Source organism: Eptesicus fuscus, chromosome 18, assembly GCF_027574615.1.
Source record: "Eptesicus fuscus isolate TK198812 chromosome 18, DD_ASM_mEF_20220401, whole genome shotgun sequence".
Classification (NCBI taxonomy): Eukaryota; Metazoa; Chordata; class Mammalia; order Chiroptera; family Vespertilionidae; genus Eptesicus; species Eptesicus fuscus.
The window spans coordinates 12,837,490-12,852,231 of NC_072490.1; the positions used below are offsets into that span (position 1 = coordinate 12,837,490).

General features: G+C 45.5%; 1 non-coding gene across 1 annotated transcript; it reads left to right on the forward strand.

Annotated features, from left to right (window-relative positions):
- The first annotated feature begins 2,238 nt into the window (after positions 1-2,238).
- LOC129147187 (U6 spliceosomal RNA) lies at positions 2,239-2,345 on the forward strand. The gene has a single exon (XR_008554513.1). It is a non-coding gene; the product is annotated as a U6 spliceosomal RNA (small nuclear RNA).
- The last annotated feature ends 12,397 nt before the right edge of the window (positions 2,346-14,742 follow it).

Consider the following 14,742-nt stretch of genomic DNA (forward strand, 5'->3'; position numbering starts at 1 on the left):
TAACTGGGCTATCGAACCCACAACCTTGGTGTATTGGCATGATGCTCTAACCAACTGAGCTGCCCAGCCAGAGCATTCATTTTGGGGTCTTTTGTTACACAGCAATAACCAGGGCACTCACACTCCAGCCTACCCTATATTCTGTGCCAGGTTAAGTCCCTAAAGTTATTCTTTATTTTTTTAAACAGCTTTATTGAAGTATGATTGGCACATAATAAATAAACTACAACAGACTTTCAAATTACAGGGGGAAAGTTAGGGAGAGGTGGGGGAGTTATGAAATCAAACGAAGGACTTGTATGCATGCATATAAGCATAAACAATGGACGCAAAACTCTGGGGGGGGAGGGCATGTGTGGGTGTGGGGTGGGGGGGTAATGGTAAGATATGTACACATATAATACCTCAATAAAAAATAAATAAATAAAATAAATAAATAAATAAACTACACACATTTAAAGTGTACAATTTGGTACAGAATAATATTGAATGTAAACTGTAATTGAAAAAGAAATAAAAATGTAAAACTTATCAAAAAATGTATACAATTGGGTAAGTTTTGATATATGGATACCCCCATAAAACCATGACTACACTCAAGAATGAATGTTTCCATCACCCTTAAAAGTTTTCTTAGGCCTGGCTGGTGTGGCTCAGTGGTTGAACATCGACCTCTGAACCAGGAGGTCAAGGTTCGATTCCCTGTCAGGGCACATGCCCAAGTTGTGGGCTCAGTCCCCAGGAGGGGGCATGCAGGAGGCAGCCGATCAATGATTCTCTCTCATCATGGATGTTTCTATCTCTCTCCCTCTGAAATCAATAAAGATGTTTTAAAAAAAAAAAGTTTTCTTAGGACCCTTGATAATCCCTCTATTCAACCGCATCCCGTTCAACCATGATCTGCTTTCAGTCACTATTAATTAGTTTGCATTTTCTATAAATGAAACCATATAATATGTGTTCTTTTGTACAATATGTATATTTTGGGGGTTGGGGGTTGGGGATCTGACTTCTTTCATTCAGCATAATTATCGTGAGATTCATCCATACTGGTGCATCAGTAATTCATTTCTTTTTATTGCCGAATATTATTCCATTGTGTGGATGCACTGCAATTTGTTGCTTCATGCTCCTGTTGGTCATTGGCTGGGGTTTTTTTTTTGTGTGGTTTTTTTTTTTCTTCAAATTTTGGCTACTTCAAATAAGGGTGCTATGAACATTCATATAAAAGTCTTTGTATGGCCATAACTGGTTTGGCTCAGTGGATAGAGCGTCGGCCTGCGGACTCAAGGGTCCCAGGTTCGATTCCGGTCAAGGGCATGTACCTTGGTTGTGGGCACATACCCAGTGGGGGGTGTGCAGGAGGCAGCTGATCGATGTTTCTCTTTCATTGATGTTTCTAACTCTATCCCTCTCCCCTCCTCTCTGTAAAAAAAAATCAATAAAATATATATTTTTTTAAAAAGTCTTTGTATGGACAAGTATATCTTTTCTCTTGGAAAAATACCTATGAGTGGAATGGTTGGATCATATGCTAGGTATATGTTATCTTTTCAAGGAACTGCTAAATGGTTTTAAATAGTGGTTGCATCATTTTACATTTCCACCAACAGTGTATAAGAGTTCAATTTTATCCACCAAAATTTTCTATGATCATTTTTGTGTTTTATTTAATTTTACCCATTCTAATAGGTGTATGATAATATCTCGTTATGGTTTTAATTCGCATGTCCCTAAGTCTAATGATGTTGAGCATTTTTTTCATGTGTTTATTTGCAAACCATAGATTTTTAGTGAAGTGTCTGTTCAAAGCTTCTGCCTTTTTTTAGTGGGTTGTTGTTTTTTCTTTTTTTAAAAAATATATATTTTATTGATTTTTTTACAGAGAGGAAGGGAGAGGGATAGAGAGTTAGAAACATCAATGAGAGAGAAACATAGATCAGCTGCCTCTTGCACACCCCCTACTGGGGATGTGCCCACAACCAAGGTACATGCCCTTGACCGGAATCGAACCTGGGACCCTTCAGTCCGAAGGCCGAGGCTCTATCCACTGAGCCAAACCAGTTAGGGCTGTTGTTTTTTTCTTATTACTATTGAGTGTTTCCTTATTATTTGAGAGTTCTTTATATATTTTGGGTATAATCCCTTTATCTGATACATACTTTGCAAAGATTTTCTCCTAATCTGTAGCTTGTGTTTTCATTCTCTTTTGAATGAATTTTAAATTTTCGTGAAGCTGTGCTCGCTTCGGCAGCACATATACTAAAACTGGAACGATACAGAGAAGATTAGCATGGCCCCTGCGCAAGGATGACACGCAAATTCGTGAAGCGTTCCATTTAAAAAAAAAATTTTTTTTTCGTGAAGTTTAGTTTATTAATTCTTTTATGGGTTGTAGTTTTGGTGTTGTATCTAAACAACCTTTCTCTAGGCCTTGTTTTCCTTTTCTATAAAATTGGAATGAAAATAGACCCTAGCTTTCTGGATGATTGTGAGGATTAAATGAGATAATGCGTTTAAAGCACTTACCAGTAACTCAGTCTGGTGCGTGATAAAGCTCAGAAAATGATAGTGACCTATGTTGTTATAATTATTATTACTAATAATACTTTTACCCTCCACACACTTTGATCCTCTATCATCTGAAATGTCCTTGCCCTCAGTCTCCATCCATCTAAATCCACCCATCTTTTAGAGGCTGAATCAAAGGCCACTGCTTTTCCATAACCCCGGGTCAGAAGTCATTTTTTAAAAAATATATTTTTATTGATTTTTTACAGAGAGGAAGGGAGAGGGACAGAGAGCTAGAAACATCGATGAGAAAGAAACATCCTTTCTCTAGGGGATGTGCCCGCAACCAATGTACATGCCCTTGACCGGAATCGAACCTGGGACCCTTCAGTCGGCAGACCGACGCTCTATCCACTGAGCCAAACCGGTCTTGGCTTATTTTTTTTTTTTTAATATATATTTTATTGATTTTTTACAGAGAGAAAGGGAGAGGGATAGAGAGTTAGAAACATCAATGATAAAGAAACATTGATCAGCTGCCTCCTGCACACCTCCTACTGGGGATGTGCCCGCAACCAAGGTACATGCCCTTGACCGGAATCGAACCTGGGACCCTTCAGTCCACAGGCCGACGCTTTATCCACTGAGCCAAACCGGTTAGGGCAGAAGTCATTTGATTTGCTGTGGTTAATGGGACAGTAGCAAATGCGACAGAAGCAGAAACCTGAAAGCATTTGAGCTTTTGGGGCTTGCCCGCTTGCTGCTCTTGAACCCCTGTGACCACCTGGGCCAACCTGCTGGAGGATGAGAGACATGTGGCCCAGTTAATCCCTTCACCTCCCCCCACCCCCCCGACAGATGGCCAACTAATGAACATGTGAGTGCGGCCAGCCTCCAGCTTACCTGCCAAATGACGAGAGGAGTGATTTACCCAAGGTAATACAGTGAGGGAATGAGGCAATAGGTGAAATCGGTCAATGAGCACATATTTGTTAAGCACCTACTTACTGTGTGCCAGGCTTTGGGAATGGAGCAGTGAGCCCCAGTCCCTCCCTTGAAGGGGGACACAGACAGTGCACACATAAATGAAGGTGGAGTGTATTCGTTTCTTGTGATCAGTGCTATGAAGCAAAGCTGGCTCAGGAGGCCAAAGCTGGGGATGGGCTGCTGTTTTGTTTTATGTTATTTTTTATTGATTTCAGAGAGGAAGGGAGAGGGAGAGAGAGATAGAAACATCAGTGATGAGAGGGAATCATTGATCAGCAGCCTCCTGCATGCCCCACACTGGAGACTGAGCCCTCAACTGGGCATGTCCCCTGATTGGGGTCCAATCATGACCTCCTGGTTCATAGGTCGATGTTCAAACACTGAGCCATGCCAGCAGGGCTCTCCTTGTTGTTTTGATTTGCATTTCCAAATGCAAAAGGTTAGTGATGGTTAGTGATGCTGGCTATCTGTAAGTCTTTTTTTTTTTTTTATATATATATTTTTATTGATTTTTCACAGAGAGGAAGGGAGAGGGATAGAGAGCCAGAAACATCGATGAGAAAGAAACATCAACCAGCTGCCTCCTGCACACCCCTCACCGGGGATGTGCCCGCAACCAAGGTACATGCCCTTGACCGGAATCGAACCTGGAACCCTCCAGTCCGCAGACCGACGCTCTACCCACCGAGCCAAACCGGTTTAGGCATCTGTCTTTCTTTAGAAAAATGTTTATTCAGATCTTTTGTCCATTTTAAAATCAGATTGTGGTGTGTGTGTGTGTGTGTGTGTCTTACTGTTGATTTGTATGAGCTCTTTATATATTTTGGGTATTAGCCCCTTATCAGATTTATGATTTGCAAATATTTTGTCCCATTCTGTATGTTGCCTTTTCATTTTCTTGATAGTTTCCTTCTCTGTACAGAAGCTTTTTGTTTGGTGTAGTCCCCCTTTTTTTTATTTTTGCTTTTCTTAACTTTGCTTTTGGTGCCAGATTTAAAACAATCATCTCTGAGACCTATGTTAAGGAGCTTACCGCCTATGTTGTATTCTAGGAGCTTTATAGTTTTAATACTTATGTTTAAGTCTAATCCATTTTTTTAAAAAATATATTTTATTGATTTTTCACAGAGAGGAAGGGAGAGGGATAGAGAGCCAGAAACATCGATGAGAGAGAGAGACATCGACCAGCTGCCTCCTGCACATCCCCCGCCAGGAGATGTGCCCGCAACCAATGTACATGCCCTTGACCAGAATTGAACCTGGGACCTTCCAGTCCGCAGACCGACGCTCTATCCACTGAGCCAAACCGGTTTCGGCCTAATCCATTTTTGAGTTAACTTTGGTTTGTGGTGTAAGTTGGTGATCCAGTTTCATTATTTTGCTTGCGGCTGTCAAATTTTCCCAGCACCTTTTATTGAAGAGACTATCCTTTCCCCATTGTATATTCTTAGCTCCTTGGTCACAACTTCATTGACCGTATACTGTGTGTGTGGATTTTTTTCAGGGCTCTGTATTCGATTTCATTGATTTATGTGTCTGCTTTAATTACTGTAGCTTTGTAATAGAGTTTAAAATTACAGAGTGTGGCCAAAACCGGTTTGGCTCAGTGGATAGAGCGTCGGCCTGGGGACTGAAGGGTCCCAGGTTCGATTCTGGTCAGGGGCGTGTACCTTGGTTGCGGGCACATCTGTGCAGGAGGCAGCTGATCGATGTTTCTGACTATCTCTCTCCCTTCCTCTCTGTAAAAAATCAATAAAATATATTTAATAAAATAAAATAAAATCACAGAGTGTGATGCTTCCAGCTTTGTTCTTTCTAAAGGTTGCTTTGGCTCCAGTATATCTTAAAAGAAAAAGACAAGAAAGAAAAAAGAGAAAGAAGAAAAGAAAGAAGGAAGAAAGAAAGGAAGGGAGGGAAGGAAGGAGGGAGGGAGGGAGGGAAACCAGAAAGATTTGCTGATGGGGGTAACGCCAGAGTTTTGGCCTGAGCAGTTGGTTAAATGGTGGCACCATTTCCTGAGCTACAGAATGCTGGGGAGATTGAATGAGTGTATACTGCTGCTACTGCTACTAAAAGGACTGTGCAGTTTACATCTGGGACAGAAAACAATTTCTGGAGAAGTCCTAACTGGGCTGCTTCTGGGCATTGTGTGACCTCAGATCTATTTCTTGCCCTCTGTGCTCTGAATCACAAGAGGAGCTGCGTTTAGTAGTGTTCTCCCAGGTTCCTGCGTCATTGGCTGCTGGCTGGGTTTGGGCAACAGGAGGCTGGCAGTTGACTGGAGAATGGGAAGAAGGGAAAAGCCATGGTATTTCTCCCCTTCTCTTTCTGGCTTGGGTCGCAACTCCAGTCTCCAGCCATGGATACATCTCTCATGCCGTTTGTGGCTTCATCTTCTAGCAGGTGACCTCCACCCCTGGGTTCTGCCAACATCATCTCCTTTTTGACCTTCCAGCCAACGAGTGTCAGCAGTGTCCTGCTCTAGCTGAACTCTGGGTTCCATCACCTGTCCAATTAAATCCCTCCATTAAATCCCCTCTGTGTAAATGTGCACTTCTTCTTCCTGACCATGGGACTCCAGGCTGGTCTTACATGAAAGCACGCAGGCGCAGGTGAGAAGCAAACACCTTGCACAGCCCCACCTTGTGCAGGCTCCCAGGCTCCAGGGTGTTTACCAGCCCTCACCTTGGGATTTGCTTGTTGCTGACCTCTGTGCTTTTGGACCAGACATTCCTCCCATCTACGTGTAATACATGGTTTTCATGCATCCGTGGCAATCTCCCTCTTCAAATCCCAGCTTAGAAACCCTGGCCTCCTCTGAGCCTCCCAGCAGTGACTCACTCGTCCAGCCTCCAGCCTGTTGCCTTTGCTCAGTGGGCACTTGCTCAGATATTGCCCAGTAGTTGCATTCTGTCTCCTACCTCTGTGCTTTGGCAGACTGTCCCCTCTACTATTGCTCACAACTCCCTTTTACTGGAAAACTTCTACTCAGCCTTCAAAACCTACTTCAAGCCCTGACCGGTTTGGCTCAGTGGATAGAGCATCGGCCTGCGGACGCAGAGGTCCCAGGTTCGATTCCGGTCAGGGGCATGTACCTTGGTTGCGGGCACATCCCCAGTGGGGGGTGTGCAGGATGCAGCTGGTCGATGTTTCTCTCTCATAGATGTTTCTAACTCTATCCTTCTCCCTTCCTCTCTGTAAAAAAATCAATAAAATATATTAAAAAAAACACACACAAAAAACAAACAAACAAAAAAACCCTACTTCAAGTGTCCCATCTGGGAAGTAAGTCATTTCTGATAGGCTCCCTCCCCGGACCAAGACACACACTCCCACATTCACGCTGCCATCATGGTTCCTGTCAAATCACACTGCAGTAAACTTACACATCTGTCTCCTTTATAGAATGGCCAGTTCCTTGGAGGCAGGAGCTAAGTCACAAGCTCCAGTCTGGGCAGCGGTGGCCCTCACTGACTCTTTGTTGGATGCTGGCTGCTGGCTGCATGGGCGATAGTGGGTTTTCAATGATTGCAAGTGCCTTAGGACTACCCTGTCAGGGTATAAACCTCTCTTAGGAAAATTCCTAATCCTCGTGCAGCCTGTTGGCCTATCCCAGAGCATGATCTGGCAGGAGGAAACAAATAAGTGTTGTCATCGTATGTGAACAATTTGTTTATTTCCCTACAACCCACCTCTTTCCTCTCTCTTATTTTATCTCTTATCTCTTCCTAGCTTTATTTAGTTTTACCTATTTTTGTTTACTTTGTATTTTGAAATAGTTTAAACATTTTATTGATTGATTGATTTTTTTTAGAGAATGAGACAGAGAAACTTTAATTTGTTGTTCCACTTCTTTATGCTTTCACTGGTTAATTCTTGTATGTGCCCTGACCAGGCATTGAACCTGCAACCTTGGTCTATCGGGATGTCGTTCTAACCAACTGAGCTACCTGGCCAGGGTGAAATAAAATTAAATGTAGAGAAAAATTACAATAATAATTCAAAGAACTCCCATATTTCCTTTACCCAGAGTCCCTAAATGTTAACTATTTCCTTATTTGCATTATCACTCCTTCTCTCCCTCTCCATATATATGTACATATTACATGTATAAAATATGTATGTATTATATATGTGTGTGAATATATATATGTTTTTCTGAACCATTTGGGAGGAGATAACAATGCCACTCTATTCCTAATCACTTGTGCATTTCCTAAGAATACAAACATTATCTTATATAACCAAAGCACAGTGATCTAAATCAGGAAATTTAGCATTGATATAATACTATTATCTATTCCCCAGACTGCAGTCACATTTCACCAGTTTTCCCCATCATGTCCTTCTGGCACATGTGGGTTTCCCTTCCCAGGCCCAGTCCAGGACAACAGGCCGCCTTCAGGGGTCATGTCTCCGCATCCCCTTTAATCCGGGTCGGTCCCCAGCCCTGCTTTTGTCTTTCAGGACCCTGACATTTTTGAAGTGTCCAGGCCAGTTGTTTTGTTTCCTCGTGGATTTCAAAATGCCCCTAAGATTGTACCTCTCACCAAACTCTCCTCTGATCCAGACTCAGGGGAGGGACTCTCTGCAGGGCCTTGTAAAACCTTAAATAAACTACATGAACAAATTCCACTTTGACCACTATCTTGTTAAAATTCCTTAAAAAAGTTAACTCGTTGGGCTCAAAGCACCTTAACAAAAGCCAGGCTGTGCTTCTCCCAGCATTCGCTGTTCCTCAAAGGGTTTTATGTGCTGTTTAATGATTTTTCACAAATAGTTTTTCTTGCCCTTAAAGTCGTATTAATTGAATTTTAATTCAGTAGGATCACCCTCTAAAAAAGGAACACTGGCTATGCAGGTTGAGCAAGTTAGGGCCCCTAGACCTACTTAAGGCCTTTTGCAAGCAAAGTGGGAATTCAAAGGGTGGCAAACAGAGCCATGCAGCATCTTAACGAAAACGTCCCTTTTTCATCCTCAGCCGAGGAAAACCTGGATGGTCTAGGAAAGGAAACCACTAGCTTTCCCAATCTACTCACCCTCTCAAATTTGATTTTTCTTCTTTTGATTTGATGGGTGGCCTAAGACCACTCCCCCATGGCCCACGTCACCCTCCTATGAGCTTCATTTTCTTCCATTTGTCCTGCTCCTTTCAGAACTTCACCCTCATCAAAACAAAAACAATAATAAAAAAAAAAATCCACCTTTTTATTTTTATGTAAACATTTTTCAAAGCCCTGGCCAGTGTGGCTCAGTTGGTTGGGCATCGCCGCATGCTGAAAGGTTTAATCCCTGGTCAGGGCACACGCCCAGGTTGTGGGCTCAATCATGCAGGAGGCAGACAATTGACGTTTTGCTCTCACATTGATGTTTTCTCTCTCTCTCCCTCTCCCTAAAATCAATTTTTAAAATCTTAAAAATTTTTTGAACAGGTAAATATTGTTGAATTTCCCAAAATACAATATTGTACCAAGAGAAGTATGGACTTTCTCTCCTGAATCCTGGACTCAATCTCACCATCCTTAGTTGTTTTTGCTGGTTCAGGCAGGTTTCCAGGAGCCTTGAATGCTTTTGTTGTGTGAATTTCACTGAATGAGTCATTTCCTATTTTAATGAAAATTTCCTATTTTCATGATCAGCCTAGGGCAGTGATGGGCAACCTTTTGAGCTTGGTGTGTCAAACTTCGCCAAAAAACTGAGCATAACTCGGGTAGTGTGTCACTTTGAGGAAAAAACTAACTCCAAGACTCTAGTCGCAAATGTTTCATCCTCAGGAGCAGCAAATGTTTCATCCTCGGCATGTGGCCGCGTGTCATCAGAAATGGCTACGCGTGTCAGTGCTGACATGCGTGTCATAGGTTTGCCATCACTGGCCTAGGGGATGGATTTCAGTAGATAGGTAGGTAGATAGAGAGCTAGTAGGTAGATAAACCAACCCACATTCAGAATTATATAAAACATTATTTGAGAGGGTAATTATAACAGAAATACTGGGTTAGTCAACAGCCACTGGATGACTTATGTGGCCGGTAAGGGGCTGGGCAGAGAGGCCAGATGAGAGCTGCTAGTGATCTCAGATTCCTGATCCCTGAAGCCACTGTTGGGTGTTTTACACTGCCCTTATGAAAGGCCAGAAAGGAAGAAAAAGCTTATTTCTTACAACTGAGCAGACTGGATTTTAGGCAGAAATCAGAGACTCTGGGAACCACTCCTAAAACAGCTAGAGGCCATTGATTACGCAGCATTCTCTAAGGAAGTACTCCTTAAGCTGCAAAGTGAGCATTAAACTCATTGTACAGATGTGGAAGCTGAGGGCCAGAGAGGGCCAGCAATCTGCACACAGTCAGTCACACAACCAGGAAGGGGCAGGGCTGCGATTTGATCCAAGAGTGTCTAATTCCAACGCCCAGGCCTTTTAGGGGCAGGAAAACATTTAAGCTTCAGAATAGGGGGTGGGGTGGGGAAGGTAGCCACCTTTCCTTTACCCACAAATAAAGTAAAATAAGATCAAATTAAACAAACGAAATGAAGTAAATAATGAGATCAAATAACATGAATTTAAAAATAAATCAGAGAAAATGAAAACAAAATAAACGAAATACATGACACATTAGTAAAATGAATGTGACGTGAAATAATACACCAAGTAAAATAACCAAGTGGAATAAACAAAATGAAAGGAAATAACTAAAACAAAACAAAATCAATAAAATTAAACAAATATGAGAAAATAAGTAAAGTGAAAAGAAAGAAAACTAATCAAACACATCATCATTAAAGAACACCGGGTATGCGCTTTTCCGCCAGCATCTTTGGGCTCCCGGGTGTCGGCCAGGGAGAAAGCTCAGCTCTAGGAAAGGCTGGGTCCCCGGCACTGCACTCCTCTGACCGGGGTGGGTTTCCAGGCCGGTAAAGGTGCAGCCCCGCTGGGGAGAAGGGGCGCTCCGGGCTTGACAGTGACCCGGCTCGTTTCCCGAGCCAACGGACCGTGCCGCCGGTAGGTGGCGCTCTGCGTCCCGAAGCCCACGCGCGGCGCCTGTGGATCAAGTCGGGGCGCTGCCGGGGCACCACCTTAAACCACGCATCTGCACCCCCGCCGCCTCCTAGCCCTTTGGGCTGAGTGTCTCCCTCCTCGCCCCGCCATCTGCGGTCTCTGGGCTGCTCACTGAGGACGAGCCACCCACTGGCTAGTTTGGAGCCCCTGCAAAGTGTCCTGTCAAACGCAGGGTTCTTGCCACAAGAACACAAATGTGCAGCTGGACACCCATCGCTTTGATCTCCCTTGATGGAATGCGTGGTTTTACATAAACTAATTGGAAGTGCTAACACACACCTTGAAATTGGAGGGGAAAAAACAATTCACCTGCCTGGCGCCTCAGGGGAAAAGCTATTCATTCCCAGCGTTCCCAAATAGCTACCTGTGGCTTCAGCGGGGATGCAGGACGGCAGAGGACACTTGCAAGACGGTCTTTCCATCAGTCCCAGAAGGGCCCTAGGAGCTGAGCTGGGGGAGGGGAGAGGCTGGGGGTGGGGATGGGGACAAGGGGCCCGCTCGCATGCAAATGCCGCTGTGACAATCCCGCCCGGCGCCTGGGCGCCTCGGGAAGGCCGAGGCTGGAACAAAGCATTAGCATTTTCTACATGTGAAAAGCCCGCATTCCTGGGCCCCCCGAGGCCGCGAGGGCGCCGCCCCTCTCCGCATTCACGCTCCGGACCACACAGAGCGCTTCTCCAGCCAAAGGCTCCAAGGTTCGTTTCAGCTTTCTTTTGACCCGGGCGATGCATACGAAATGTAGATATTTCCCTAAACGCCGGCTTTGACATTTAATGCGATCCTAAGTAGTCTGAAATGTGGACCGGATTAGGACGAGGCTTGGGGCCCACAGGGACACTTGGCCAAATCATCCTAAATCCTCCCGGACAATTGTTGGTCACCACACGGATCCCCTCTGCCCCAAATGAGGGGGCTAATGAACCTCGCTGCCTCCTCCTCGAGGCGCCCCCACTCCTACCCTACAGCCTGTATTTCAGCCCTGCTCTTCCCAGGGAGAAAAGGAAGGTGAATGTGTGTTAAGTGCGGGTCTGGTTACTCTAGGCTGGCCTGCCCAGGAACCCACCTGTGTTGGGCCGCTATTTAGCTAACACTCGGTAAGGCTCAGAGAGGGTCAAGGATGCCGGGTCCCTGTGAACCTGGGGATTATGTTAACTGGCCAACCCAACCTTGCAAGTAGTTCCTGGGACACTGACAGGCCTAAGAGAACATCATCAAAAATTCTTCTGTTCAGCCCGGTGGGAGTGGCTCAGTGGTTGAGCATCCACCTATGAATCAGGAGGTCACGGTTCAACGCCCTGTCAGGGCACATACCTGGGTTGGGGGCTCAATCTCCAGTGTGGGGCGCACAAGAGACAGCCAATCAATGAGTTTCTCTCATCACTGATGTTTCTCTCTCCCTCTCACTTCTCCAAACTCAATTAAAAATATATATATATATAATTCTGTTCATATTTTATTGTTCATATAGAACAATCCTCACACTGTATAATGAACAGGAAGGAGAAGAAAACAAATGACAAAGAACAGAACACAGACTGTGCCTGCAGATTTGCCCCGTTACCATGGGCCTCAACAAAAAAAGCTCACCAGCCCAGAACATGCCCCTGGTAAGCCTGGTGGAATGAAGAGTTGGGACATAAGAAACTCTCCTTGCAGGTCAGGGACCCAGGGAGGCAGTGTGAGACGGCAAGGGTGTGGACACAATGAAATTGGAAGAGAGTTCTTAGGAGCCCAGGAGACTGAAGCAAAGCCCTGGGGGTGGGAAATGGTGACTCCTTTTGGGTGATGGCAGAGAATCCAGCTTGGGTAACACATAGGTGCAAAGGAGGGATAGTAGGAGAAGGGAGCAGTTACCATGAAAAGACCCTGAAGCTCCTGAAGGAACGAACCTCTGGGAGGGAATCAGAGCTGTTGGAGGAAGTCGAGGATGCCAGTGAACTGGACACTAGCCATTTCCAGAGTAACTTACCTCGGAGCCCGCTGCCCCCTGCCCCCTACCACCCACCTGCAGTGCTACCTCCACAATGTCACAGGTTCAGAAAACAGTCCCTGCTATGAATAGTACACAGTGAAAATTCCTACACTGTGGAGTTCCCCGTGTAGCAACAGCAACAATGGCCAGGCCCTTAAACCTCATTCCAACCTCGTGAGGTGGGTACTGTTTGCATCCTCATTTTACAAATAAAGAAACTAAGGCACAAAGAAGCAAAACAACCTGTTCCAGATCAAACTGTCCCAGGGAGAGGACCGAGATTTGAAGTCAGCCAGAGTCTGGCTCCAGAGCCTGTGACGTCATCACTTTTCTCTAGGTGCAGAGGGTGACTGGGCTGAACAGCAAGAGGGAGGGGTTAGTGAACTCACCGGTACTCAATGGTGCGCTTTGCATTCACCATCTCACACTGGGCCCTGAGGAAAGGTGCCCTCATTTTGCAAACCTGTCAAAGAACTGAGAGAGAGAGAGAGAGATCCAGCATTTGCTCAAGGTCCCTTGGGTTGAGTAAGGGGCAGAGCTCCTAGCTAACGAGTCAGATAAGGGACTGTGAGTGCTGGAAACATCCATCGGGGCATGTGGTTATGACAGGGGGCAGAATTAGAGAAGTGTCCCCCCTGTGCAGGCAGGTGGAAGAGGATCAGGAAAGGCCACTGAAGGTCGCTGGGCCTACCTGCCAGTCAAGGAAGTGGCCAGAGCAGAGCTCTGTTGGGGGGCCTCCTAAGGAGGAGGAGCCAGGAGGACTACCCCAGCCCTTCTAAGGGTTCATATTCCTTGCAGTTTGGGGGACACCTACAATCACATTCTCATTGGGTCAGTGAATTCTGCCCCATTTTGCAGCCGAATGGATGGTGGAGCTTCAACAGGACTCTTCTCAGAACTCACGTCCCCATCAAGTAAGATGCCATCCTTTGAGGCTAGGTCCTACAGCACCCACACCTGTTAAAACTACAGAAAACCGTAAGATCCCCCTTGATGGCACATACAAGAATCAACCAATAAATGCACAAATAAGTGGAACAACAAAGCAATGTTTCTCTCTTGCTCTCTACAATAAGTAAAAAATTAAAACCTTTTAGCAGAGTTAGTATTACTTTAGTTAGTAGGTGGCATTAACGAAAGGGGGTGAGGGGGGCGCGGGCAGGAGAAATAGGTGGGAAGAAGCCTTCCTGGCGAAGAGCTTACATTTATTTTTTATTTTTTTTAAAATATATTTTATTGATTTTTTACAGAGAGGAAGAGAGAGGGATAGAGAGCTAGAAACATCGATGAGAGAGAAACATCAATCAGCTGCCTCTTGCACACCCCCTACTGGGGATGTGCCCGCAACCAAGGTACATGCCCTTGACTGGAATCGAACCAGGGACCCTTGAGTCCGCAGGCCGACGCTCTATCCACTGAGCCAAACCGGTTTTGGCAAGAGCTTACATTTAATGTGCTGGGATCTGCCAAGGGTGGCAGTGGAAGGCAAAGCTGGGCTGCTGGAATCCCAATTTGACACAAGGCATCAGATACAGTTCTCAGGCTGGGAAAACATTTAAGGGGGCTGTTCCAGCAACTGCAGCAGACACTGGGCGGGGACTTCACTTCTTTCCCAGCCTTCCTTGCAGCTAAGGATGGCGACACGAGGTCCCGACCGAGGCGCTGTGAAGCTGAGGTCGGCTGGGCTGCTCTGGGAAAGCTTTGGTCCTGACAGTCTCCTACCAAGACAGATTGCCGTTGCCCTTTCACTCCTGCCTTCCACGTGGGTATAAAGCTGGACCATCTTGTGACCATGGGGACAAAGGCACAAATGCTACGAGTGACGAGGGAACACGGAGCCGAGTCCCTGCTGGAGAACCAGAACCCAGGCCAGCTGGCCGCTGCCTACGTGCCCCCTGCAGTGAGGGGAAAACATCCATCCTTTAAACCGCGGATCCATTTTTTGCTACTTGTAGCCAAATGTGTGCTTATTTAAACACAACAACAGTAGGACTAACCGGCCTCTCGGTGATTCCCGCTTCCCCATAAACCAAACCGCAAGTGGGAAAAGTTCTCATTTCTTGACCCTTCCTCCAAGATTATCGTTGAGTATAATTACAGGCCTTTTCCCACTTCACACAACCCAGGGCCCGGTGGGGTCCTGGCCATTTTTGGGGTCTGTAGACTCACTCTCCGGAAGGTGCCCAGGTTAAGCGACCCCGCGACCATCCTGCAGCGG